Consider the following 15,976-nt stretch of genomic DNA (forward strand, 5'->3'; position numbering starts at 1 on the left):
CCATCGCAGGATGCAGTTCATCAGACTGCATTCACCATCGCAGGATGCAGTTCATCAGACTGCACACACCATTGCAGGATGCAGTTCGTCAGACTGCATTCACCATCGCAGGATGCAGTTCATCAGACTGCATTCACCATCATAGGATGCAGTTCATCAGACTGCATTCACCATCGCAGGATGCAGTTCATCAGACTGCATTCACCATCGTAGGATGCAGTTCAGCAGACTGCATTCACCATTGCAGGATGCAGTTCATCAGACTGCACGCACCATTGCAGGATGCAGTTCCTCAGACTGCATTTACCATCGCAGGATGCAGTTCCTCAGACTGCATTTACCATCGCAGGATGCAGTTCCTCAGACTGCATTTACCATCGCAGGATGCAGTTCATCAGACTGCATTTACCATCGCAGGATGCAGTTCATCAGACTGCATTCACCATCGCAGTATGCAGTTCATCAGACTGCACACACCATTGCAGGATGCAGTTCATCAGACTGCATTTACCATCGCAGGATGCAGTTCATCAGACTGCATTTACCATCGCAGGATGCAGTTCATCAGACTGCATTTACCATCGCAGGATGCAGTTCATCAGACTGCATTCACCATCGCTGAATGCAGTTCATCAGACTGCACACACCATTGCAGGATGCAGTTCATCAGACTGCATTCATCATCGCTGGATGCAGTTCATCAGACTGCATTAACCATCGCAGAATGCAGTTCATGAGACTGCATTCACCATCGCAGGATGCAGTTCATCAGACTGCATTCACCATCGCAGGATGCAGTTCATCAGACTGCATTCACCATCGCAGGATGCAGCTCATCAGACTGCATTCACCATCGCAGGATGCAGTTCATCAGACTGCACTCACCATCGCAGGATGCAGTTCATCAGACTGCATTTACCATCGCAGGATGCAGCTCATCAGACTGCACACACCATCGCAGGATGCAGTTCATCAGACTGCATTTATCATCGCAGGATGCAGTTCATCAGACTGCATTTACCATCGCAGGTTGCAGTTCATCAGAATGCATTTACCATTGCAGGATGCAGTTCATCAGACTGCCTTTACCATCGCAGGTTGCAGTTCATCAGACTGCACACACCATCGCAGGTTGCAGTTCATCAGACTGCACACAGCATTGCAGGATGCAGTTCATCAGACTGCACACACCATCGCAGGATGCAGTTCATGAGACTGCATTTACCATCGCAGGATGCAGTTCATCAGACTGCATTTACCATCGCAGGATGCAGTTCATCAGAATGCATTTACCATCGCAGGATGCAGTTCATCAGACTGCATTTACCATCGCAGGATGCAGTTCATCAGAATGCATTTACCATCGCAGGATGCAGCTCATCAGACTGCATTTACCATCGCAGGATGCAGCTCATCAGACTGCATTTACCATCGCAATATGCAGTTCATCAGACTGCACACACCATCGCAGGATGCAGTTCATCAGACTGCACACACCATCGCAGGATGCAGTTCATCAGACTGCATTTACCATCGCAGGATGCAGTTCATGAGGCTGCATTTACCATCGCAGGATGCAGTTCATCAGACTGCATTTACCATCGCAGGATGCAGTTCATCAGAATGCATTTACCATCGCAGGATGCAGTTCATCAGACTGCATTTACCATCGCAGGATGCAGTTCATCAGAATGCATTTACCATCGCAGGATGCAGCTCATCAGACTGCATTTACCATCGCAGGATGCAGCTCATCAGACTGCATTTACCATAGCAGGATGCAGTTCATCAGACTGCATTTACCATCGCAGGATGCAGTTCATCAGAATGCATTTACCATCGCAGGATGCAGCTCATCAGACTGCATTTACCATCGCAGGATGCAGCTCATCAGACTGCATTTACCATCGCAATATGCAGTTCATCAGACTGCACACACCATCGCAGGATGCAGTTCATGAGACTGCACACACCATCGCAGGATGCAGTTCATCAGACTGCATTTACCATCGCAGGATGCAGTTCATGAGGCTGCATTTACCATCGCAGGATGCAGTTCATGAGACTGCATTTACCATCGCAGGATGCAGTTCATCAGACTGCATTTACCATCGCAGGATGCAGTTCATCAGAATGCATTTACCATCGCAGGATGCAGTTCATCAGACTGCTTTTACCATCGCAGGATGCAGTTCATCAGAATGCATTTACCATCGCAGGATGCAGCTCATCAGACTGCATTTACCATCGCAGGATGCAGCTCATCAGACTGCATTTACCATCGCAGGATGCAGTTCATCAGACTGCACACACCATCGCAGGATGCAGCTCATCAGACTGCATTTACCATCGCAGAATGCAGTTCATCAGCCTGCACACACCATCGCAGGATACAGTTCATTAGACTGCATTTACTATCGCAGGATGCAGTTATTCAGACTGCATTTACCATCGCAGGATGCAGCTCATCAGACTGCATTTACCATCGCAGGATGCATTTCATCAGACTGCACTCACCATCGCAGGATGCAGTTAATCAGACTGCAGTTACCATCGCAGGATGCAGTTCATCAGACTGCATTTACCATCGCAGGATGCAGTTCATCAGACTGCATTCACCATCGCAGGATGCAGTTCATCAGACTGCATTTACCATCGCAGGATGCAGTTCATCAGACTGCACACACCATTGCAGGATGCAGTTCATCAGACTGCATTTACCATCCCAGGATGCAGTTCATCAGACTGCACACACCATTGCAGCATGCAGTTCATCAGACTGCATTTACCATCGCAGGATGCAGTTCATCAGACTGCATTTACCATCGCAGGATGCAGTTCATCAGACTGCACACACCATTGCAGGATGCAGTTCATCAGACTGCATTTACCATCGCAGGATGCAGTTCATCAGACTGCATTCACCATCGTAGGATGCAGTTCATCAGACTGCATTTACCATCGCAGGATGCAGTTCATCAGACTGCATTTACCATCGCAGGATGCAGTTCATCAGACTGCACACACCATTGCAGGATGCAGTTCATCAGACTGCATTCACCATCGCAGGATGCAGATCATCAGACTGCATTCACCATCGCAGGATGCAGTTCATCAGACTGCATTCACCATCATAGGATGCAGTTCATCAGACTGCATTCACCATCACAGGATGCAGTTCATCAGACTGCATTCACCATCGTAGGATGCAGTTCATCAGACTGCATTCACCATTGCAGGATGCAGTTCATCAGAAAGCACGCACCATTGCAGGATGCAGTTCCTCAGACTGCATTTACCATCGCAGGATGCAGTCCCTCAGACTGCATTTACCATCGCAGGATGCAGTTCCTCAGACTGCATTTACCATCGCACGATGCAGTTCATCAGACTGCATTTACCATCGCAGGATGCAGTTCATCAGACTGCATTCACCATCGCAGTATGCAGTTCATCAGACTGCACACACCATTGCAGGATGCAGTTCATCAGACTGCATTTACCATCGCAGGATGCAGTTCATCAGACTGCATTTACCATCGCAGGATGCAGTTCATCAGACTGCATTTACCATCGCAGGATGCAGTTCATCAGACTGCATTCACCATCGCTGAATGCAGTTCATCAGACCGCACACACCATTGAAGGATGCAGTTCATCAGACTGCATTCACCATCGCTGGATGCAGTTCATCAGACTGCATTAACCATCGCAGGATGCAGTTCATGAGACTGCATTCACCATCACAGGATGCAGTTCATCAGACTGCATTCACCATCGCAGGATGCAGTTCATCAGACTGCATTCACCATCGCAGGATGCAGCTCATCAGACTGCATTCACCATCGCAGGATGCAGCTCATCAGACTGCACTCACCATCGCAGGATGCAGTTCATCAGACTGCATTTACCATCGCAGGATGCAGCTCATCAGACTGCACACACCATCGCAGGATGCAGTTCATCAGACTGCATTTACCATCGCAGGATGCAGTTCATCAGACTGCATTTACCATCGCAGGTTGCAGTTCATCAGAATGCATTTACCATCGCAGGATGCAGTTCATCAGAATGCATTTACCATCGCAGGATGCAGTTCATCAGACTGCATTTACCATCGCAGGATGCAGTTCATCAGAATGCATTTACCATCACAGGATGCAGCTCATCAGACTGCACTCACCATCGCAGGATGCAGTTCCTCAGACTGCATTTACCATCGCAGGATGCAGTTCATCAGACTGCATTCACCATCGCAGGATGCAGTTCATCAGACTGCATTTACCATCGCAGGATGCAGTTCATCAGACTGCATTTACCATCGCAGGTTGCAGTTCATCAGACTGCACACACCATTGCAGGATGCAGTTCATCAGACTGCATTTACCATCGCAGGATGCAGTTCATCAGACTGCATTTACCATCGCAGGATGCAGTTCATCAGACTGCATTTACCATCGCAGGATGCAGTTCATCAGACTGCATTTACCATCGCAGGATGCAGTTCATCAGACTGCACACACCATTGCAGGATGCAGTTCATCAGACTGCATTTACCATCGCAGGATGCAGTTCATCAGACTGCATTCACCTTCGCAGGATGCAGTTCATCAGACTGCACACACCATTGCAGGATGCAGTTCGTCAGACAGCATTCACCATCGCAGGATGCAGTTCATCAGACTGCATTCACCAACATAGGATGCAGTTCATCAGATTGCATTCACCATCGCAGGATGCAGTTCATCAGACTGCATTCACCATCGTAGGATGCAGTTCATCAGACTGCATTCACCATTGCAGGATGCAGTTCATCAGACTACACGCACCATTGCAGGATGCAGTTCCTCAGACTGCATTTACCATCGCAGGATGCAGTTCCTCAGACTGCATTTACCATCGCAGGATGCAGTTCCTCAGACTGCATTTACCATCGCAGGATGCAGTTTATCAGACTGCATTTACCATCGCAGGATGCAGTTCATCAGACTGCATTCACCATCGCAGTATGCAGTTCATCAGACTGCACACACCATTGCAGGATGCAGTTCATCAGACTGCATTTACCATTGCAGGATGCAGTTCATCAGACTGCACACACCATTGCAGGATGCAGTTCATCAGACTGCATTCACCATCGCTGGATGCAGTTCATCAGACTGCATTAACCATCGCAGGATGCAGTTCATGAGACTGCATTCACCATCGCAGGATGCAGTTCATCAGACTGCATTCACCATCGCAGGATGCAGTTCATCAGACTGCATTCACCATCGCAGGATGCAGCTCATCAGACTGCATTCACCATCGCAGGATGCAGTTCATCAGACTGCATTCACCATCGTAGGATGCAGTTCATCAGACTGCATTTACCATCGCAGGATGCAGTTCATCAGACTGCATTTACCATCGCAGGATGCAGTTCATCAGACTGCACACACCATTGCAGGATGCAGTTCATCAGACTGCATTTACCATCGCAGGATGCAGTTAATCAGACTGCATTCACCATCGCAGGATGCAGTTCATCGGACTGCACACACCATTGCAGGATGCAGTTCGTCAGACTGCATTCACCATCGCAGGATGCAGATCATCAGACTGCATTCACCATCGCAGGATGCAGTTCATCAGACTGCATTCACCATCATAGGATGCAGTTCATCAGACTGCATTCACCATCACAGGATGCAGTTCATCAGACTGCATTCACCATCGTAGGATGCAGTTCATCAGACTGCATTCACCATTGCAGGATGCAGTTCATCAGACTGCACGCACCATTGCAGGATGCAGTTCCTCAGACTGCATTTACCATCGCAGGATGCAGTCCCTCAGACTGCATTTACCATCGCAGGATGCAGTTCCTCAGACTGCATTTACCATCGCACGATGCAGTTCATCAGACTGCATTTACCATCGCAGGATGCAGTTCATCAGACTGCATTCACCATCGCAGTATGCAGTTCATCAGACTGCACACACCATTGCAGGATGCAGTTCATCAGACTGCATTTACCATCGCAGGATGCAGTTCATCAGACTGCATTTACCATCGCAGGATGCAGTTCATCAGACTGCATTTACCATCGCAGGATGCAGTTCATCAGACTGCATTCACCATCGCTGAATGCAGTTCATCAGACCGCACACACCATTGAAGGATGCAGTTCATCAGACTGCATTCACCATCGCTGGATGCAGTTCATCAGACTGCATTAACCATCGCAGGATGCAGTTCATGAGACTGCATTCACCATCACAGGATGCAGTTCATCAGACTGCATTCACCATCGCAGGATGCAGTTCATCAGACTGCATTCACCATCGCAGGATGCAGCTCATCAGACTGCATTCACCATCGCAGGATGCAGCTCATCAGACTGCACTCACCATCGCAGGATGCAGTTCATCAGACTGCATTTACCATCGCAGGATGCAGCTCATCAGACTGCACACACCATCGCAGGATGCAGTTCATCAGACTGCATTTACCATCGCAGGATGCAGTTCATCAGACTGCATTTACCATCGCAGGTTGCAGTTCATCAGAATGCATTTACCATCGCAGGATGCAGTTCATCAGACTGCATTTACCATCGCAGGATGCAGTTCATCAGACTGCATTTACCATCGCAGGATGCAGTTCATCAGACTGCATTTACCATCGCAGGATGCAGTTCATCAGACTGCATTCACCATCGCTGAATGCAGTTCATCAGACCGCACACACCATTGAAGGATGCAGTTCATCAGACTGCATTCACCATCGCTGGATGCAGTTCATCAGACTGCATTAACCATCGCAGGATGCAGTTCATGAGACTGCATTCACCATCACAGGATGCAGTTCATCAGACTGCATTCACCATCGCAGGATGCAGTTCATCAGACTGCATTCACCATCGCAGGATGCAGCTCATCAGACTGCATTCACCATCGCAGGATGCAGCTCATCAGACTGCACTCACCATCGCAGGATGCAGTTCATCAGACTGCATTTACCATCGCAGGATGCAGCTCATCAGACTGCACACACCATCGCAGGATGCAGTTCATCAGACTGCATTTACCATCGCAGGATGCAGTTCATCAGACTGCATTTACCATCGCAGGTTGCAGTTCATCAGAATGCATTTACCATCGCAGGATGCAGTTCATCAGAATGCATTTACCATCGCAGGATGCAGTTCATCAGACTGCATTTACCATCGCAGGATGCAGTTCATCAGAATGCATTTACCATCACAGGATGCAGCTCATCAGACTGCACTCACCATCGCAGGATGCAGTTCATCAGACTGCATTCACCATCGCAGGATGCAGTTCATCAGACTGCATTTACCATCGCAGGATGCAGTTCATCAGACTGCATTTACCATCGCAGGTTGCAGTTCATCAGACTGCACACACCATTGCAGGATGCAGTTCATCAGACTGCATTTACCATCGCAGGATGCAGTTCATCAGACTGCATTTACCATCGCAGGATGCAGTTCATCAGACTGCATTTACCATCGCAGGATGCAGTTCATCAGACTGCATTTACCATCGCAGGATGCAGTTCATCAGACTGCCCACACCATTGCAGGATGCAGTTCATCAGACTGCATTTACCATCGCAGGATGCAGTTCATCAGACTGCATTCACCATCGCAGGATGCAGTTCATCAGACTGCACACACCATTGCAGGATGCAGTTCGTCAGACAGCATTCACCATCGCAGGATGCAGTTCATCAGACTGCATTCACCAACATAGGATGCAGTTCATCAGATTGCATTCACCATCGCAGGATGCAGTTCATCAGACTGCATTCACCATCGTAGGATGCAGTTCATCAGACTGCATTCACCATTGCAGGATGCAGTTCATCAGACTACACGCACCATTGCAGGATGCAGTTCCTCAGACTGCATTTACCATCGCAGGATGCAGTTCCTCAGACTGCATTTACCATCGCAGGATGCAGTTCCTCAGACTGCATTTACCATCGCAGGATGCAGTTTATCAGACTGCATTTACCATCGCAGGATGCAGTTCATCAGACTGCATTCACCATCGCAGTATGCAGTTCATCAGACTGCACACACCATTGCAGGATGCAGTTCATCAGACTGCATTTACCATCGCAGGATGCAGTTCATCAGACTGCACACACCATTGCAGGATGCAGTTCATCAGACTGCATTCACCATCGCTGGATGCAGTTCATCAGACTGCATTAACCATCGCAGGATGCAGTTCATGAGACTGCATTCACCATCGCAGGATGCAGTTCATCAGACTGCATTCACCATCGCAGGATGCAGTTCATCAGACTGCATTCACCATCGCAGGATGCAGCTCATCAGACTGCATTCACCATCGCAGGATGCAGTTCATCAGACTGCATTTACCATCGCAGGATGCAGCTCATCAGACTGCACACACCATCGCAGGATGCAGTTCATCAGACTGCATTTACCATCGCAGGATGCAGTTCATCAGACTGCATTTACCATCGCAGGTTGCAGTTCATCAGAATGCATTTATCATTGCAGGATGCAGTTCATCAGACTGCCTTTACCATCGCAGGTTGCAGCTCATCAGACTGCACACAGCATTGCAGGATGCAGTTCATCAGACTGCACACACCATCGCAGGATGCAGTTCATGAGACTGCATTTACCATCGCAGGATGCAGTTCATCAGACTGCATTTACCATCGCAGGATGCAGTTCATCAGAATGCATTTACCATCGCAGGATGCAGTTCATCAGACTGCATTTACCATCGCAGGATGCAGTTCATCAGAATGCATTTCCCATCGCAGGATGCAGCTCATCAGACTGCATTTACCATCGCAGGATGCAGCTCATCAGACTGCATTTACCATCGCAATATGCAGTTCATCAGACTGCACACACCATCGCAGGATGCAGTTCAACAGACTGCACACACCATCGCAGGATGCAGTTCATCAGACTGCATTTACCATCGCAGGATGCAGTTCATGAGGCTGCATTTACCATCGCAGGATGCAGTTCATCAGACTGCATTTACCATCGCAGGATGCAGTTCATCAGAATGCATTTACCATCGCAGGATGCAGTTCATCAGACTGCATTTACAATCGCAGGATGCAGTTCATCAGAATGCATTTACCATCGCAGGATGCAGCTCATCAGACTGCATTTACCATCGCAGGATGCAGCTCATCAGACTGCATTTACCATAGCAGGATGCAGTTCATCAGACTGCATTTACCGTCGCAGGATGCAGTTCATCAGAATGCATTTACCATCGCAGGATGCAGCTCATCAGACTGCATTTACCATCGCAGGATGCAGCTCATCAGACTGCATTTACCATCGCAATATGCAGTTCATCAGACTGCACACACCATCGCAGGATGCAGTTCATCAGACTGCACACACCATCGCAGGATGCAGTTCATCAGACTGCATTTACCATCGCAGGATGCAGTTCATGAGGCTGCATTTACCATCGCAGGATGCAGTTCATCAGACTGCATTTACCATCGCAGGATGCACTTCATCAGAATGCATTTACCATCGCAGGATGCAGTTCATCAGACTGCATTTACCATCGCAGGATGCAGTTCATCAGAATGCATTTACCATCGCTGGATGCAGCTCATCAGACTGCATTTACCATCGCAGGATGCAGCTCATCAGACTGCATTTACCATAGCAGGATGCAGTTCATCAGACTGCATTCACCATCGCAGGATGCAGTTCATCAGACTGCATTTACTATCGCAGGATGCAGTTAATCAGACTGCATTCACCATCGCAGGATGCAGTTCATCAGACTGCATTCACCATCGCTGGATGCTGTTCATCAGACTGCATTCACCATCGCAGGATGCAGCTCATCAGACTGCATTCACCATCGCAGGATGCAGCTCATCAGACTGCACTCACCATCGCAGGATGCAGTTCCTCAGACTGCATTTACCATCGCAGGATGCAGTTCATCAGACTGCAGTCACCATCGCAGGATGCAGCTCATCAGACTGCACTCACCATAGCAGGATGCAGCTCATCAGACTGCACACACCATCGCAGGATGCAGTTCATCAGACTGCATTTACCATCGCAGGATGCAGTTCATGAGACTGCATTTACCATCGCAGGTTGCAGTTCATCAGACTGCACACACCATCGCAGGTTGCAGTTCATCAGACTGCACACACCATTGCAGGATGCAGTTCATCAGACTGCACACACCATCGCAGGATGCAGTTCATGAGACTGCATTTACCATCGCAGGATGCAGTTCATCAGACTGCTTTTACCATCGCAGGATGCAGTTCATCAGAATGCATTTACCATCACAGGATGCGGTTCATCAGACTGCATTTACCATCCAGGATGCAGTTCATCAGAATGCATTTACCATCGCAGGATGCAGCTCATCAGACAGCATTTACCATCGCAGGATGCAGCTCATCAGACTGCATTTACCATCGCAGGATTCAGTTCATCAGACTGCACAAACCATCGCAGGATGCAGTTCATCAGACTGCACACACCATCGCAGGATGCAGTTCATCAGACTGCATTTACCATCGCAGGATGCAGTTCATGAGACTGCATTTACCATCGCAGGATGCAGTTCATCAGACTGCATTTACCATCGCAGGATGCAGTTCATCAGAATGCATTTACCATCGCAGGATGCAGTTCATCAGACTGCTTTTACCATAGCAGGATGCAGTTCATCAGAATGCATTTACCATCGCAGGATGCAGCTCATCAGACTGCATTTACCATCGCAGGATGCAGCTCATCAGACTGCATTTACCATCGCAGGATGCAGTTCATCAGATTGCACACACCATCGCAGGATGCAGCTCATCAGACTGCATTTACCATCGCAGGATGCAGTTCATCAGACTGCACACACCATCGCAGGATGCAGTTCATCAGACTGCATTTACTATCGCAGGATGCAGTTAATCAGACTGCATTCACCATCGCAGGATGCAGTTCATCAGACTGCATTCACCATCGCTGGATGCAGTTCATCAGACTGCATTCACCATCGCAGGATGCAGCTCATCAGACTGCATTCACCATCGCAGGATGCAGCTCATCAGACTGCACTCACCATCGCAGGATGCAGTTCCTCAGACTGCATTTACCATCGCAGGATGCAGTTCATCAGACTGCATTCACCATCGCAGGATGCAGCTCATCAGACTGCACTCACCATAGCAGGATGCAGCTCATCAGACTGCACACACCATCGCAGGATGCAGTTCATCAGACTGCATTTACCATCGCAGGATGCAGTTCATGAGATTGCATTTACCATCGCAGGTTGCAGTTCATCAGACTGCACACACCATCGCAGGTTGCAGTTCATCAGACTGCACACACCATTGCAGGATGCAGTTCATCAGACTGCACACACCATCGCAGGATGCAGTTCATGAGACTGCATTTACCATCGCAGGATGCAGTTCATCAGACTGCTTTTACCATCGCAGGATGCAGTTCATCAGAATGCATATACCATCGCAGGATGCAGTTCATCAGACTGCATTTACCATCCAGGATGCAGTTCATCAGAATGCATTTACCATCGCAGGATGCAGCTCATCAGACAGCTTTTACCATCGCAGGATGCAGCTCATCAGACTGCATTTACCATCGCAGGATGCAGTTCATCAGACTGCACAAACCATCGCAGGATGCAGTTCATCAGACTGCACACACCATCGCAGGATGCAGTTCATCAGACTGCATTTACCATCGCAGGATGCAGTTCATGAGACTGCATTTACCATCGCAGGATGCAGTTCATCAGACTGCATTTACCATCGCAGGATGCAGTTCATCAGAATGCATTTACCATCGCAGGATGCAGTTCATCAGACTGCTTTTACCATAGCAGGATGCAGTTCATCAGAATGCATTTACCATCGCAGGATGCAGCTCATCAGACTGCATTTACCATCGCAGGATGCAGCTCATCAGACTGCATTTACCATCGCAGGATGCAGTTCATCAGACTGCACACACCATCGCAGGATGCAGCTCATCAGACTGCATTTACCATCGCAGGATGCAGTTCATCAGACTGCACACACCATCGCAGGATGCAGTTCATCAGACTGCATTTACTATCGCAGGATGCAGTTAATCAGACTGCATTTACCATCGCAGGATGCAGCTCATCAGACTGCATTTACCATCGCAGGATGCATTTCATCAGACTGCACTCACCATCGCAGGATGCAGTTCATCAGACTGCAGTTACCATCGCAGGATGCAGTTCATCAGACTGCATTTACCATCGCAGGATGCAGTTCATCAGACTGCATTCACCATCGCAGGATGCAGTTCATCAGACTGCATTTACCATCGCAGGATGCAGTTCATCAGACTGCACACACCATTGCAGGATGCAGTTCATCAGACTGCATTTACCATCCCAGGATGCAGTTCATCAGACTGCACACACCATTGCAGGATGCAGTTCATCAGACTGCATTTACCATCGCAGGATGCAGTTCATCAGACTGCATTTACCATCGCAGGATGCAGTTCATCAGACTGCACACACCATTGCAGGATGCAGTTCATCAGACTGCATTTACCATCGCAGGATGCAGTTCATCAGACTGCATTCACCATCGCAGGATGCAGTTCATCAGACTGCATTTACCATCGCAGGATGCAGTTCATCAGACTGCATTTAACATCGCAGGATGCAGTTCATCAGACTGCACACACCATTGCAGGATGCAGTTCATCAGACTGCATTTACCATCGCAGGATGCAGTTCATCAGACTGCATTCACCATCGCAGGATGCAGTTCATCAGACTGCACACACCATTGCAGGATGCAGTTCGTCAGACTGCATTCACCATCGCAGGATGCAGATCATCAGACTGCATTCACCATCGCAGGATGCAGTTCATCAGACTGCATTCACCATCATAGGATGCAGTTCATCAGACTGCATTCACCATCGCAGGATGCAGTTCATCAGACTGCATTCACCATCATAGGATGCAGTTCATCAGACTGCATTCACCATTGCAGGATGCAGTTCATCAGACTGCACGCACCATTGCAGGATGCAGTTCCTCAGACTGCATTTACCATCGCAGGATGCAGTTCCTCAGACTGCATTTACCATCGCACGATGCAGTTCATCAGACTGCATTTACCATCGCAGGATGCAGTTCATCAGACTGAATTCACCATCGCAGTATGCAGTTCATCAGACTGCACACACAATTGCAGGATGCAGTTCATCAGACTGCATTTACCATCGCAGGATGCAGTTCATCAGACTGCATTTACCATCGCAGCATGCAGTTCATCAGACTGCATTCACCATTGCAGGATGCAGTTCATCAGACTGCATTCACCATCGCAGGATGCAGTTCATCAGATTGCATTCACCATCGCAGGATGCAGTTCATCAGACTGCACACACCATTGCAGGATGCAGTTCATCAGACTGCATTTACCATCGCAGGAGGCAGTTCATCAGACTGCATTTACCATCGCAGGATGCTGTTCATCAGACTGCATTTACCATCGCAGGATGCAGTTCATCAGACTGCATTCACCATCGCAGGATGCAGTTCATCAGACTGCATTTACCATCTCAGGATGCAGTTCATCAGACTGCATTAACTATCGCAGGATGCAGTTGATCAGACTGCATTCACCATCGCAGCATGCAGTTCATCAGACTGCATTCACCATTGCAGGATGCAGTTCATCAGACTGCACACACCATTGCAGGATGCAATTCATCAGACTGCATTCACCATCGCAGCATGCAGTTCATCAGACTGCATTCACCATTGCAGGATGCAGTTCATCAGACAGCACTTACCATCGCACGATGCAGTTCATCAGACTGCATTTACGATCGCAGGATGCAGTTCATCAGACTGCATTCACCATCGCAGGATGCAGTTCATCAGACTGCGTTTACCATCGCAGGATGCAGTTCATCAGACTGCATTCACCAATGCAGGATGCAGTTCATCAGACTGCATTCACCATCGCTGTATGCAGTTCATCAGACTGCATTCACCATCGCAGGATGCAGTTGTTCAGACTGCATTCACCATCGCAGGATGCAGTTCATCAGACTGCATTCACCATCGCAGGATGCAGTTCATCAGACTGCACACACCATTGCAGGATGCTGTTCATCAGACTGCATTTACCATTGCAGGATGCAGTTCATCAGACAGCAGTTACCATCGCACGATGCAGTTCATCAGACTGCATTTACGATCGCAGGATGCAGTTCATCAGACTGCATTCACCATCGCAGGATGCAGTTCATCAGACTGCATTCACCATTGCAGGATGCAGTTCATCAGACTGCACACACCATTGCAGGATGCAGTTCATCAGACTGCATTTACCATTGCAGGATGCAGTTCATCAGACTGCATTCACCATCGCAGGATGCAGCTCATCAGACTGCATTTACCATCGCAGGATGCAGTTCATCAGACTGCATTCACCATTGCAGGATGCAGTTCATCAGACTGCATTCACCATCGCAGGATGCAGTTCATCAGACTGCATTCAGCATCGCAGGACGCAGTTCATCAGACTGCACACACCATTGCAGGATGCAGTTCATCAGACTGCATTCACCATCGCAGGATGCAGTTCATCAGACTGCACACACCATTTCAGGATGCAGTTCATCAGACTGCATTTACCATTGCAGGATGCAGTTCATCAGACAGCACTTACCATCGCAGGATGCAGTTCATCAGACTGCATTCACCATCGCAGGATGCAGTTCATCAGACTGCATTTACCATCGCAGGATGCAGTTCATCAGACTGCATTCACCATCGCAGGATGCAGTTCATCAGACTGCATTCACCATCGCAGGATGCAGTTCATCAGATTGCATTCACCATTGCAGGATGCAGTTCATCAGACTGCACACACCATTGCAGGATGCAGTTCATCAGACTGCATTTACCATCGCAGGAGGCAGTTCATCAGACTGCACACACCATTGCAGGATGCAGTTCATCAGACTGCATTTACCATCGCAGGATGCAGTTCATCAGACTGCATTCACCATCGCAGGATGCAGTTCATCAGACTGCATTTACCATCGCAGGATGCAGTTCATCAGACTGCATTAACTATCGCAGGATGCAGTTGATCAGACTGCATTCACCATCGCAGCATGCAGTTCATCAGACTGCATTCACCATTGCAGGATGCAGTTCATCAGACTGCACACACCATTGCAGGATGCAGTTCATCAGACTGCATTCACCATCGCAGCATGCAGTTCATCAGACTGCATTCACCATTGCAGGATGCAGTTCATCAGACAGCACTTACCATCGCACGATGCAGTTCATCAGACTGCATTTACGATCGCAGGATGCAGTTCATCAGACTGCATTCACCATCGCAGGATGCAGTTCATCAGACTGCGTTTACCATCGCAGGATGCAGTTCATCAGACTGCATTCACCAATGCAGGATGCAGTTCATCAGACTGCATTCACCATCGCAGTATGCAGTTCATCAGACTGCATTCACCATCGCAGGATGCAGTTGTTCAGACTGCATTCACCATCGCAGGATGCAGTTCATCAGACTGCATTCACCATCGCAGGATGCAGTTCATCAGACTGCACACACCATTGCAGGATGCTGTTCATCAGACTGCATTTACCATTGCAGGATGCAGTTCATCAGACAGCAGTTACCATCGCACGATGCAGTTCATCAGACTGCATTTACGATCGCAGGATGCAGTTCATCAGACTGCATTCACCATCGCAGGATGCAGTTCATCAGACTGCATTCACCATTGCAGGATGCAGTTCATCAGACTGCACACACCATTGCAGGATGCAGTTCATCAGACTGCATTTAGCATCGCAGGATGCAGTTCATCAGACTGCATTCACCATCGCAGTATGCAGCTCATCAGACTGCATT

This window comes from Heterodontus francisci, chromosome 22, assembly GCF_036365525.1.
Source record: "Heterodontus francisci isolate sHetFra1 chromosome 22, sHetFra1.hap1, whole genome shotgun sequence".
Classification (NCBI taxonomy): Eukaryota; Metazoa; Chordata; class Chondrichthyes; order Heterodontiformes; family Heterodontidae; genus Heterodontus; species Heterodontus francisci.